Below are 13726 nucleotides of genomic sequence, written 5' to 3'. Positions count from 1 at the left end.
TGAGAGCTTACCATGTATTTGCCAGATACTCTATGAAGTACTTAAAATGATTATTTCATTTAATTTGCACAGTTAACTAGAAATTGGTAGACGTTATCCCCAGTTTGTAGATGCAGTGGGAAAAAAATGACCTTAATTTTACTCACCTGGAGAAAACTACTGATAATTTGTTATGGTCTTGCTTTTCTAACAATATATACTTTTTTTCCTCCAGTAAGTGGAGAGCTGTTATATGGACCACTTTTTAGTTAAATACAGATGGTGAGCATTTTGAGGTGTGTTTTTTTTTCATTTTTTAAAACTTATTTTCAATTCATTTATTTCTTTATGTTTTAATTTACATCCAAGTTAATGAGCATATAGTCCAACAATGGTTTCAGGAGTAGATTCCTTAATGCCCCTTCCCCATTTAGCCCATCCCCCCCCTCACAAGCCCTCCTGTAACCCTCTCTTTGTTCTCCATATTTAAGAGTCTCTTCTGTTTTGCCCCCCTCCCTGTTTTTATATTATTTTTGCTTCCCTTCCCTTATGTTCATCTGTTTTGTATCTTAAATTCCTCATATGAGCGTAATCATATGATATTTGTCTTTCTCTGACTGTTTTCACTCAGCATGATACCCTCCAGTTCCATCCACGTTGTTGCAAATGGCAACATTTCTTTCTTTTTGATTGCCAAGTAATACTCCATTGTATATATATGCCACATCTTCTTTATCCATTCATCCACCGATGGACTTTTGGGCTCTTTCTATCCTTTGGCTACTGTCAATCGTGCTGCTATAAACATGGGGTGCATGTGCCCCTTCGAAACAGCACACCTGCGTCCCATGGATAAATGCCTAGTAGTGCCATTGCTGGGTCGTAGGGTGGTTCTATTTTTAATTTTTTGAGGAAACTCCACCCTGTTTTCCAGAGTGGCTGCACCAGTTTGCATTCCCAGACATTTTTCTTTTAACAGAAATAGCATCATACCGTACACATGACATATTGCAACTCACTTCTACAGTGTGCATAAAAGACGTTCCCAGATAGACGCGTATAAATCTACTTTGTTTGTTTAATAGCCGCATGGCATTCTATTACATAGATATTCCATTATGCATTTAACTGTCCTGCCACTGCTGTAGATTTCATTATCTCTATTCGTATGTACCACCTTGTGCCATGTATTTACTTTTCTAGATATCTACCCAGGTTTCTTGGTAAAGAGTCAGATGCATTTCTTAAAAGAAAAAAATATTAGACTGTTGAATTGCTTTCTGGAAAAGTTTTACCGAGTGGATCTACCAACAATGCATGGGAAGGCTTTTCAGCGTGCACTTACTTTTTTTGTTGTTGTTTCTTTATTTTTGAGAGACAGAGAGAGACAGAGAGAGCATGAGTGATCAGGGGAGGGGCAGAGAGAGAGGGAGAGAGAGAGAATCCCCGGCAGGCTCCGTGCTGTCAGCACAGAGCCAGACGCGGGGCTCCAACTCACGAACCACAGCATACGCTTACTATGGCCTCAACTTTACCCTTCTTTGGGGGAAAAAAAACGCAACCAGGAAACATTGTCGTTTTGTTTCACATTCACTTGGTTACTAGCAAGATTAAACATCTTTCCATTTGCAATTCTTCTTTTTGTGCAGTCTGTTTATACTGTCTGCCCAATTTTCTATTAAGGTTTCGTGTTTGTGCCTCGTTGATTTTCGAGAAATCTTGATATGTTTGGGTATCAATCCCTTATAGCTATTTTTCTGCAGCTGTATTGAGATGTGATCGACACGTGACCTGGTGTAGGTTTCGGGTGTGCATCTCACTGACTTGATGCACATAGATATCACAACATGATTACAGTCTCACCCGGACTGTACCACTGTCCACGTATCCCTAGACTTTATCGTACAGTTTTTTTGTTTCTGAGCCCGCCTCTAGCTCTGCGACGAGCTCCTGCGAGGCAGGGACAGCATTTTATGCACCTTTGAACTTCCTGGCTCCGTTTTCCAGCGTTTAGCACAAAGTCTGGCACAGAGAGTGCGTGCAGTATCACAATAACATTTGTCTCGGTGGATTGGATAATTAGCTAACATCACCGTCACAGATTTTCATATGTTTTCGTGTAACTAATCAGTGGCCCTTTCGTTTCATCTTGAAGAGCTCCCTGTTTTCAGCGTTTCTTGTAAGGCATGACTTACAAGCAGTAATGAATTCCCTCAGCTTTTGTTTGTCCGGGAAAGTCTTTACCTCTCCATTTCTGGAGGAAAGCTTTGCCAGGCGTATTTAGCTTTTCAATTCATCCAGAATTGACCTTTTGGGTGTGGGAAAGGGTAGGTATCCAATTTTTTTCTTCCCAGAGGGCCAAATACTATTTGCTGGATAACTCATTCTTCTCTGCCATTTTGAAAATGCTGCTTTTAGGATGTACGGGACCCGCATGCCTGTGTGAGACTTTTCTGGGCTCTCTGTTCTACCCCATTGACCTGTTTGGCTAACTTCACACCAGAACACATTGCAATGGGTTGCAGCTTTTAAGGAGGCTTTCCTGGAACTTTGGTGCTGGAAAGGAATCACGGTGCATGTAACTGAGACAATGACTGAGCTCTCTCACACACACTGGAGCTCTCCTCGGGAACTCTGACTCACCCCTTTCCTCCTACGTGAGGCTGGGAGAAAGACGCTCGTCCTCCCCACTGGAAGAGCCTCTGGCATTCCCATAGCTCAGTGATTGGCTTACGTTTGCTAATAATCCCAGAAAAGAGAGAGAAGATTCCCCTGGCCTCTCTGTCTAGGACCGCCGTTCAAGTCCTCATGTCCTATCCCAGGGTTTAGCCCTTCTCAGGAGGACTGTCCACTTCTGGGCCGACTCTGCCTTAAGCGTGTGAGCATGTGGCCTTCTGGATGGCCCGCACCACGCAGTACACAGCGGTCCAGTGACATTTGCCTCAGAGTGTCTGAGTGTCTGGGATTAAATCATATCACGTGTGATGCCACAGCCCAGGTGGTTTTAGGATGTGCCAACTCCATCTCGTTACCATTCAATTTCTTATCAAGAGTTGGAAAAAAAAATAAATAAACACGGCGTCTGGTCTCGCCCAGACTGTACCGCTGTCCACGTATCCCTAGACTTTATCGTACAGCTTTTTTGTTTCTGAGCCCGCCTCTAGCTCTGTGACGAGCTCCTGCGAGGCAGGGATAGCATTTTACGTACCTTTGAACTTCCTGGCTCCGTTTTCCAGCGTTTAGCACAAAGTCTGGCACAGAGAGTGCGTGCAATATCACAATAACATTTGTCTCGGTGGATTGGATAATTAGCATTGTCACGCAGTCTCCCCAACGTCATCCTAATTACATAAGACTCCTGAGCCCTATCACACATTCCACCACCTCCATTCCTCCTTTGCCTCCCCCACGATGCCATTGTGTCATCTCTTTAGCTCAATATTTACTCGATTGTCTGCATGACCCTCGTGTCTGTCCCCATTAGCGTCTTTTACATTAAAGCAGATATCTGCACCAACGCAAGAGGCTCTTTGCAGCCCCTTCAGTGAGCAATGGATCAGACAGCTGAATGGTTGATTTAATTGGCATGAAATAACTAAGCCATCTGTTCCGTGGAGTTGATCTTTTAAGTGTTACTCTCTTGTCTGCTCTGAAATGTCTTGGCCACTTGCAAAGCTCATGCATGTCAGGTGGAGGTCACAACAGATGGTTGATTTAAGACAGAGAGCAAGGGCTTAAGGGAAGTTGAAGAATTTCATGGCGCCCTCTTTCACCCGGCTTTATCTTTCTTTATAGCACTCATCAGTACCTACTATATTACATATTCACTTGTTTATCTGTCTCTCTCCGTAGAGGCTAAGCACCAAGAGAGCAGGGACTTTGTCCTTTATGGTCCCTGCTGATAACGGGGTCTGGCATACACGACCTACCTTGATTTGGGCAGCAAAGATCTGCTCAGCTCTTTCTTGGGTTTAACTCCCTCGTGACCTGGTGTTCCAAAGGTCCGTTGGGAGTGTTGGGTAGATGGCAAGACGGTGTGGAGGCCAACACAGGAAGGAGTCTAGAATCCAACTCGGCAAGTTCAATGCTTATGGCAAACTGGATTTTTGTGGGGAATGGCCTTGGGGTTCAAGGGCCCAATCTAGAGGGACAGTGAGGGAAGGCACAGCAGTGGTGGGCTGGGGAAGCCGAGTGAGGTGGACCTTGGGAATGTTGTTTAATCTTTCTGCACCTAGATGTCCTCATTTGTGAAATGGGGATGGTATTTACCACCACCTTCAATTTATGGTGATTAAATCCGATAATGCACATGAAATAATCGTCAACATTTATAGTATTTACTACGTGCCAGGTAATATTTTAAGGGCTTTATATATACCGGCTTACAACAACCCTCTGGGTTAGGAACCATTATTATCTCCAGCTCATCCAGATGGGGAAACTGAGGTAGAGACAGGTGCCCATGTTCTCTTAGCTAGAATTTAAACCAAGCCCGGTTCTCAAGTCCCTGGCGGCCTGGTATAGAATGGTAATAATGAGGGTTGAAATCTGGAGACGCCCAACTTCTTCCCACTTTTCTAGTCTGCTGAGCTGGAAAGTAAGACAGGATTTAAGTAAGTTGCAAAACTGAAAAGCCGGATTCGGTGTCTGGGTCACGGCTGGTAGCCTGTTCCTACATCTGGGAACAGAGGTCAAAGTGAACTACTGAGGGGTTAGGTCCAGCTCCTAAGGGCTCTGGGACAAGACTTCGGTTCCATGGGAAATGCGCATGGCAATCAGGGCAGAATTACGGGAACCAGCACCCAAGCACTCACATCCAAGTGTGTGAGTTCGGGGCTCACCAGCCTTACAGCCTCCTGGCCTGGTTATACACTGCCAGGCCAATCAGCTGCTGGCCCAGGGCCTGGATAAGCCATTGCCTCCAGGCCAATATCACTGGTGGCCAGGCAAGGCCGCCCACCCCATTCTCTGCAGCTTGACATCATCTCCCCTGCCTTAGTCAAGCCCATTCTCTCTGTTTGTTCAGCGCATTGGTTGAAGACCCCCTTCTGGGCCAGTGGACTCCCACGGCACCCATGATTTTGAGACAGAAGGTGTTCCGAGGGCACGCAAGGATCCAGGCTACAGAAGACAGTGTGTTTCGTGCCAGGAAATGGAAAACAGAAAGATGTTCCATTTCTGTCCAGCAAACATTTACGCAGTATTCCTATTCTGTGTCCAGCCGGTTCTAGGCACATGATGCATATTAACTCCCCTAATCCCCTCAACTACCCTGCGAGGGAGGTTCTTTTATTCCATTTACAGTATATGAGGTCAGTGTTGGAACCATTTTGCTGGTCCTGATGTCTCCGGAAAGCATCCCAAGCTCCGCTTCCAGAAGATGCTCGATCCTTTTTCTTTGTTCTATTCTTTCCTTCTTCCTCCTCTTTCTCAATTTTCAGTGACAACCCTTCCTCTCAGACCTGGTTTTTGTTTTCTGACCACTTCCACACATCTAAAGCTTTACTTATCCATTCAAGTAGTTACTGAGCTGCTAGCACGTTGCTCCAGGCACATTGTTCTGGGCACCAATGACCCCGTCTTCTTGGAGTCCACGTTTCCTTGGCGTGGAAGAGACAATGGAACACGTGGGCACTTACACGCTCCCCCAACTCATCTCGAGCACCCGTAAGTGCTACGAAGGAGTTAAAACAGGCTGATATGAGGACAATCAGGGAAGGCTTCTCAGGGGAGGTGATATTTGAGCAGAGATTTGAATAATGAGAGGGGAGAGATGATAACAGGATGCAGGCGGGGGAGAATTTCAAAAGGAGACCGCAGGTGCGGACTTCCTGAGGTGAGGACGAGCGTGCTGTGTTCCAGACACAGAGGAGAGGGAGTGCTCTGCACACGCGGGGGTTGGGACGAGACGAGACAGAGAGAGGCGGCTTGTGAACAGGCTTGTAGTCGGTTCCCACGTCTCCATCTTGACGGTATGGGTTACCAACCTCTTCTAGAAGAAAGAGGTACAGGGGGTGTCTGGTCCCCAAATGTAACACTCCAGCAGTTGAAAGTCTGACCTTCCCTTTCCAAACTTGGCGTATCCAGTCCAGCTTTAAATAGCGGAGGCTAATGCCTTTTGCTTGATCGTAGGCAGCAATTTTTCCCAGGAGGACACTCTATCTGGAAATTTCCAACAGATCATCTGATTTCTCACGGAAACCTCTCTAAAGACGGTAAGTTAATTATTCTGCTTAGTAAGAAGAACAGAGTTTTATCAAGACTTCCTCGTAGGTAAGAAGCCTAGCATTTGCTCTAGGTTGCTGTAAGCCCCAATAGGTAGCCTGACCACCAAGAGTTGCAACACTACTTGGCGGATATTCTATTTGAGAAAGTTACAGATGATGACCATCTCCAGTCCTGTGGTTTTCAGTCTCCAGACGTCTCTCGCCATTGGAATCTACCCACCCTTCGGCATTTCCAGATCCATCAACCCAACCGCTGGGAACCAGACTGCTACAGGAAGCCAAGTCATGGTCTGTGTTTAAGGAGATGCTGGATCTAATTCCTTTGTTCTGTGGTTATTCTAGAAGGCAAATACATATAGAAAGAGAGCACACTAAGAGATACCGGGTCTACTTCAACTGCTGTAACATACAAATACACAGAGATAGGGCACTGACGCTTGTATGCTCTAAACTTTGAATCCGTTTTCCACACAATAGTGTGGGTGATCCCAAGAAACCACAGAGCTGGCTATGCTACCGTCAAGCCAAGAACTTGATCTTGGCTGTATCTCTTGAGTAGGAGGATCAGAAGGTACACGAACCCTTTAAACATGTAGGGACCTTGGGGCGCCTGGGTGGCGCAGTCGGTTGAGCGTCCGACTTCAGCCAGGTCACGATCTCGCGGTCCGTGAGTTCGAGCCCCGCATCGGGCTCTGGGCTGATGGCTCAGAGCCTGGAGCCTGTTTCCGATTCTGTGTCTCCCTCTCTCTCTGCCCCTCCCCCGTTCATGCTCTGTCTCTCTCTGTCCCAAAAATAAATAAACGTTGAAAAAAAAAATTTTTAAACATGTAGGGACCAGATGCTAAGAAATCTGAATTTCATTGCCAGCCAGGGACACTAGTGGGAAATGACAGCTTCCATCACTTGGAAATCTTGAGAACTCCTGATCAGGTGGAAATTTGAGTCTGGGCAAAACTCCTTTCATCCGAGGTGGCTGGGGCATAATTACTAGCTGACAACCTCAAGAATTTGTCCAGCTTGATTCATCAGGCAATCCGGATTGCTTAAAGCCTTTAAATGGTATCTTGTTTCTCTTGGGTAAAACTCCAAGGTGTCCCCCCAACCCCCCCAAAATCCAAATCCCTTGCGTCGCACACCAGGCTGGACAAGAGCTGGTTCCTTCTCCTTGCTCACTATGTCTGGCCACACTAGCCTCCTTCCCATCTCTTAAACACGTGATGCTCCCCTCTGCCTCCAAGCCTTTGCACATTCTGTGCCCTTTGCAAGGGGCTCACGGTAGCTTAGGTGTAATTAACTCTGATTCTCCCTTCAGACGTCAACTCAAATGCACTTCTTCTGGGAAACTTTTCCATCCCCTTGAGATAAAAGTTTTCTTTAAGAGACATTTTCTTGTTAGTGCCCTAGAGTTTTCCTTCACAGCACCCGGGTAGATTTATCGGCATTGTTCTTTTGTTTGCTCGGAATCTGCCTCAGCCACCAGCATCTGAGCTCCATGAAGGAGGTAACTGTGTAGGATGCTTTCGTTGCTGTTAAGTCCCTAGCGTTAAACACTAGGAGCACAAACGGTACTCAACAAGTACCTGCAAAATGTATGAATGCACCTTTAGAACATGCTGGCTGGAGTTAAAATTACCTACCAATGAAATTGGGGGATGCCAGTCCAACCCCGCTTGTTGTCTGGCCCACGGTAGGGGCTCAATAAATATTCGTTGACCGACTGACAAACGTGGAAGGAAGGAACGAGAGGTGTTGTCCAAACGGGCTTGTTGCCCTCAGCATCTCCTTTCCAGTTCATCGACTCAGCCACGGGCATCCCATAAACGTCTACCTCCAACTTCCTCCTGTGGTCCTCTGGGATGCTCTCCAAATTCTGCCTCCAGAAGCCACTCGCTTTGTTTTGCTTTCTCTCTAATGCCGATTGTCTGCTTCAGTCCCCGTCCCTTCTCTTCGGATGCTTGGTGGCCTTCATGACTCTGTCGCTGTTTCCTCTACTCCACACTCTGCCACGGGAAACAAACACATCCCCCTCTGGGACTCTGATTTCGGCTCTTGTCTCTGCGTTCTGAAGCCTGGGGCTGGTCCCATGTTCTCGCTCAACTGATCTTTAGAGACAAACAGCACTCGGAAGGGGAAGTCAGATGGTCGTGATCTGCTGTGATTAATATTACTATGTTGGACATTTTACTGGCCATGAATTAACTTATAAACCCAGGAAACAGAGTGGCCTGCCTCATAACCAAACAACCAGGCAGAACAGTAAAGCCAGGCCTGTATGCCTGACCAGATGGGCTATTTGTGGATCAGTTACTTTGGCCATTGGCTGCTCCAGGTATTGGCTGGTTATCGTCTTCCAAGTGGCCAAATGTGATGGTAGCTTCATTCTCCAGCAGGGTCTTGGCTGTGTAAAGAATTGTGAACTGCCAGAGCAGGCAACGGTGTTGGCTTCTTGGGACCCGAGATAGAGCTGGGGCCCCCAACCCACATAGCAACTTGGCATTTTTCTCCTGGGCATACGGGCTTCTGTGCGTGCACGGGGGTGGGGGTGGGGGCATCAGGTGTATGTAAGCCCATGCCCAGGCTTGAGCTAAAATCACCTCTTCTTTTCAGAAAGCACATTCCGAGTTCTCCAATTTGGACAAAAACGCAGAAGAATCTGATACGACTTTCCAGGGCAGCGGTCTTCAACCTTCACTGCACATTGGAACCGGTGGAGAAGTGTAAAGAATCCCGGAGCCCAGTTCCGCTCCAGAGCAACTGCAGACCTACAGGAGTCTCCAGGCATCGGTGTTTTTAAAACTCGGCAAGTGATTTCAGCGCACGCCACGATGGAGAACCATTCGTCTCAAACTCAAGTGTGCATACGAGTCAGCCACAGGCTGTATTAGAGCACAGATTCCCAAGCCCCAGCCCCAGAAACCTGGGTTCAGTATTTCTAGGGTTGAGCCCCTATGCGTGTTAACGAGCTCCCGGGTGATGCTGCGTGTCCACAGCCCATGCGTTGAGTGGCTCTGTTCTAGAGCTTTGCTACTCAGTGCGTGTAGTTCATGGAGCGGCCGCCTGGACATCCTCCAGGAGCTGATTGGAAATTACAAATCTCAAGCCCATCCCAGACTTGTTATAGCAGAACCCACATTTTAGTTTTTTGAATTTATTTATTTATTTAACATAATTTATTGTGAAGTTAGCTAACATACGGTGTACACAGTGTGCTCTTGGCTTCGGGAGTAGATTCCCATGATTCATTGCTTACATACAACACCCAGCGCTCATCCCAACAGGTGCCCTCCTCAATGCCCATCACCCACTTTCCCCTCCCACCACTCCACCCCCATCAGCCCTGTTTGTTCTCTGTATTTAAGAGTCTCTTATGGTTTGCTTCCCTGTTTGAAACTATTTTTTCCCCTTCCCTTCCCCCACGGTCTTCTGTTAAGTTCCTCAAGTTCCACATATGAGTGAAAACATGATATCTGTCTTTCTCTGACTGACTTATTTCACTTAGCATAATACCCTCCAGTTCCATCCATGTTGTTGCAAATGGCAGGATTTCATTCTTTCCCATTGCCAAGTAGTATTCCATTGTATAAATAAACCACGTCTTCTTTATCCATTCATCCGTTGATGGACATTTGGGCTCTTTCCATACTATGGCTATTTTTGAAAGCACTGCTATGAACATTGGGGTACATGTGTCCCTGTGAATCAGCACTCCTGTATCTTTTGGATAAATACCTAGTAGTGCAATTGCTGGGTCGTAGGGTAGTTCTATTTTTAATTTTTTGAGGAACGTCCATACTGTTTTCCAGAGCGGCTGCACCAGTTTGCATTCCCACCAACAGTGCAAGAGGGTTCCTGTTTCTCCACAGTCTCTCCAGCATCTATAGTCCCCTGATTTGTTCATTTTAGCCACTCTGACCGGTGTGAGGTGGTATCTCAATGGTTTTGATTTGTATTATTTCCCTGATGATGAGCGATGTTGAGCATCTTTTCATGTGTCTGTTGGCCATCTGGATGTCCTCCTTGGAAAAGTGTCTACTCATGTCTTCTGCCCATTTCTTCACTGGATTATTTGTTTTTCAAGTGTTGACACCCTGAATAGCCAAAGTAATGTTAAAAAAAAACCAAAGGGGGAGGCATCACAATCCCGGAATTTGGCCTCTACCACAAAGCTGTAATCATCAAGACACTATGGTACTGGCACAAAAACAGACACATAGATCAATGGAACAGAGTAGAGAACCCAGAAATGGACCCACAAACGTATGGCCAACTCATCTTTGACAAAGCAGGAAAGAATAGCCAATGGAATAAAGACAGTCTCTTCAGCCAGTGGTGCTGGGAAAACTGGACAGAGATATGCAGAAGAATGAACCTGGACCCCTTCCTTACACCAGACACAAAAATAAACTCAAAATGGATGAAAGACCTAAAATGTGAGACAGGAAACCATCAAAACCCTAGTGGAGAAAACAGGCAACAACCTCTTTGACCTCAGCCGCAGCAATTTCTCGCTCGACACGACCCCAAAGGCAAGGGATATAAAGGCAAAAATGAACTCATCAAGATAAAAAGCTTCTGCACAGCAAAGGAAACAATCCATGAAACTAAAAGGCAACCGACAAAATGGGAGGAAGATGTTTGCAAACGACACATCAGATAAAGGGTTAGTATACAAAGTCTGTAAAGAACTTACCAAACTCAACACCCAAAAAACAAAGAATCCATGTTTTAAAACGAGCCCTAGACGGGCGCCTGGGTGGCTCCATTGGTTAAGCGTCCAACTCTTGATTTCGGCTCAAGTCATGGTCTCACCATTTGTGGGTTCGAGCCCCTCGTTGGGCTCTGCAGGGACAGCATGGAGCCTGCTCGGGATTCTGGATCCCTCCTTCCCTCTCTGCTCCTCCCCTGCTCGTGCTCTAAATAAATAAATAAGAGCTCTAGGACATTTGCGTGCACAATATGGATTGAAAAGCTTTCACGTGTAGAGGGTACCAGCCTGTGGCATCTGGGCAAATATATATTACCCGGCCTGCCCGGTATTTTTTGAAACGTGCGATCAATTGACAACACTTAAAAATCGGGATTTTTTTCCTCTTCTTGAAAAATTGGAAGATCCAGCAACACCGGGCCTCCATTCCCACAGGATGACAAGTCGGGGCAGGCTATACATGCTTCAAGCTGCCACGGAGCTGCTTCGTTCACTACTGCCCTCTGCATGGCCTCTGCAAGCATTTACGTTTGCAGCTTGTAGCTCGTGTCCTTACCTCCCCCTTCCTCTGCAGTTGTGAGCTGCTTCTCCCAAGGATTTTATCTCGAGCCAGCCCATTTTCTCCCTTCGCACCTCCCTCTATCCACCTGTAAAATGGAGTGATAGCGCCCACTCAGGGTGCTGATAAAGGTGAACTGAGCGCGCAGGGCATGCTTTAAGCTCTACACCCCTGTCCCACACACCAGTCGTTCCCACACCCAGGGTTTCTCAAAGTATGGACCTCGGACCAGCACCGCGAACGTCACCTGGGGACTTGTTAGGGACGCAGACTTTCCAGCCCCATCCCGGACCTACGTGCTCAGTGAATGATCAGGTGTTTCAGGGGAGCGTGGAACTTTGCGTGGATTGCCCAGGGGTCAAAGGTCATCACGAGCTCCATTCTTTACGTGGAGAAAGTTCAATCAAGTGGCGGGGGACACGTGGGTGGCCTAGACGGTCAAGTGCCTGACTTTGGGTCAGGTCAGGATCTTGCAGTGCGTGGGTTGGAGCCCCATGTCAGGCTCTGTGCTGACAGCTCAGAGCCTGGAACCTGCTTCGGATTCTGCATCTCCCTCTCTCTGCCCCTGGCTAGTGCACGCTCTCTCTCTCTCTCTCTCTCTCTCTGTCTCGCTCACACACAAACACACACACACACACACAAAGACTCACAGGTGGCTAAAGTTTTGCAGGTGAGAGGGACCAAGGGAATGGGTGAGTACGTGGAGGAGCCTTTGCCGTGCAGTCCCTGACACCCCCATCCGTGGGCTCACTTCTGCTCCCATCTTGAGCCAATGAGCTGAGCCAAGACTCAGTGTCTGTGTAACGTCCTTGAGCCTGGGCATTCACAGACTCATGACAGAGACCACTTCTGCTTTCACCACACCGGCCCAGTGCAGATAAAGCATCTTCTGCCTCAGTTTCCCTAGCAGGCACCTGAGATCTGAAGAGACGGGCCTACAGCCAATGCCGTAGCCCCCTCTACTGGATTGAGCTCCCCAGATCCCACATGTCTTAGCCTAAAACCGCTGCCCCATTGTAGATATGGTATATTTGGGACTGGGCCAGTTCTATGGCGCCGTCAGCTTCCTTGACCTCTGCCCCTCTCCTTGTCTACACTAGCTGAATCCCTGGGGTCTCACGATGCTCCTGACCAGAGCTTGTCTGAGTAATAGCAGAGAACCGGGGTCATACGACCTTCCGGCAGAGAAACTGTGAAGTGACACGTTAATACTGAAGCAGAAGAAGTGGCTAGACATCAAGTTCACACCAGAAACTTCTTTCTCTTGGTTGGGAATAGTAGAACACGCCCGGAAACAGAGGGGAAAGGGAAGGCCGGGAGAGCAAATATTTTCCTAAAGGTGATGACCAAGGGGTAGTGAGCTGGATCACAGAAGGATTGCTAGCGAACTCTTGCTCCGACAGTTTTTAAGGAGGGAGTCAACAAGAATGACTCAGCCATGTGGGATTCATCCGGTCGAACACCGACGAAAACAGAGACTGTGTAAGTTTTCAGAACTACTTTGTTTTTTTTAAATTTTTTTTTCAACGTTTATTTATTTTTGGGACAGAGAGAGACAGAGCATGAACGGGGGAGGGGCAGAGAGAGAGGGAGACACAGAATCGGAAACAGGCTCCAGGCTCTGAGCCATCAGCCCAGAGCGCGACGCGGGGCTCGAACTCACGGACCGCGAGATCGTGACCTGAGCTGAAGTCGGACGCTTAACCGACTGCGCCACCCAGGCGCCCCCAGAACTGCTTTGAAGCAGAGCAGTCAAAGTGCTTTTACCGTGCCCATTTTACAGGTAATGACACCAAGTCTGGGAGGGATAAAGTAATTGCACGAAATCCCAGATTCAGGATTCCGCCCACACTATCATGTCTGGGCGAACCCTTTCATTCCAGAGGAGTTCATCATTCTGGACCCCCATCTCCCAGGTACAGATCTTTATTAACTGTTGTTAGATGGTCCAACATACCTCGAATGGCACACCGTCTCATGGCACCACCAGGAAAGCTGCATGAGAGAGCTAGCTCTTTCCCCGGCGAGAGCCTGAGGTTCCCAGAGGATGCGGCGGGATTCCCAGGGTCCACCTCTGGTGAGAGGCTGTGCTTGGCGTCAGCCTCAGATCTCTCCGAGTTGAAGTTCAGTGATCTTCCCTCCAGACCTGTTGCTTTCAGATTTTAACCACCTTTCGCAGCTCTTGATCTCTCAAAGTGCCACGTGTCTATTGCACAAGAATGGGAACACTCCCGGTGATAAAGACAACAACAAAGA

This window comes from Felis catus, chromosome E3, assembly GCF_018350175.1.
Source record: "Felis catus isolate Fca126 chromosome E3, F.catus_Fca126_mat1.0, whole genome shotgun sequence".
In the NCBI taxonomy this organism is placed as follows: Eukaryota; Metazoa; Chordata; class Mammalia; order Carnivora; family Felidae; genus Felis; species Felis catus.
Note: the sequence above shows the minus strand (reverse complement) of the source record.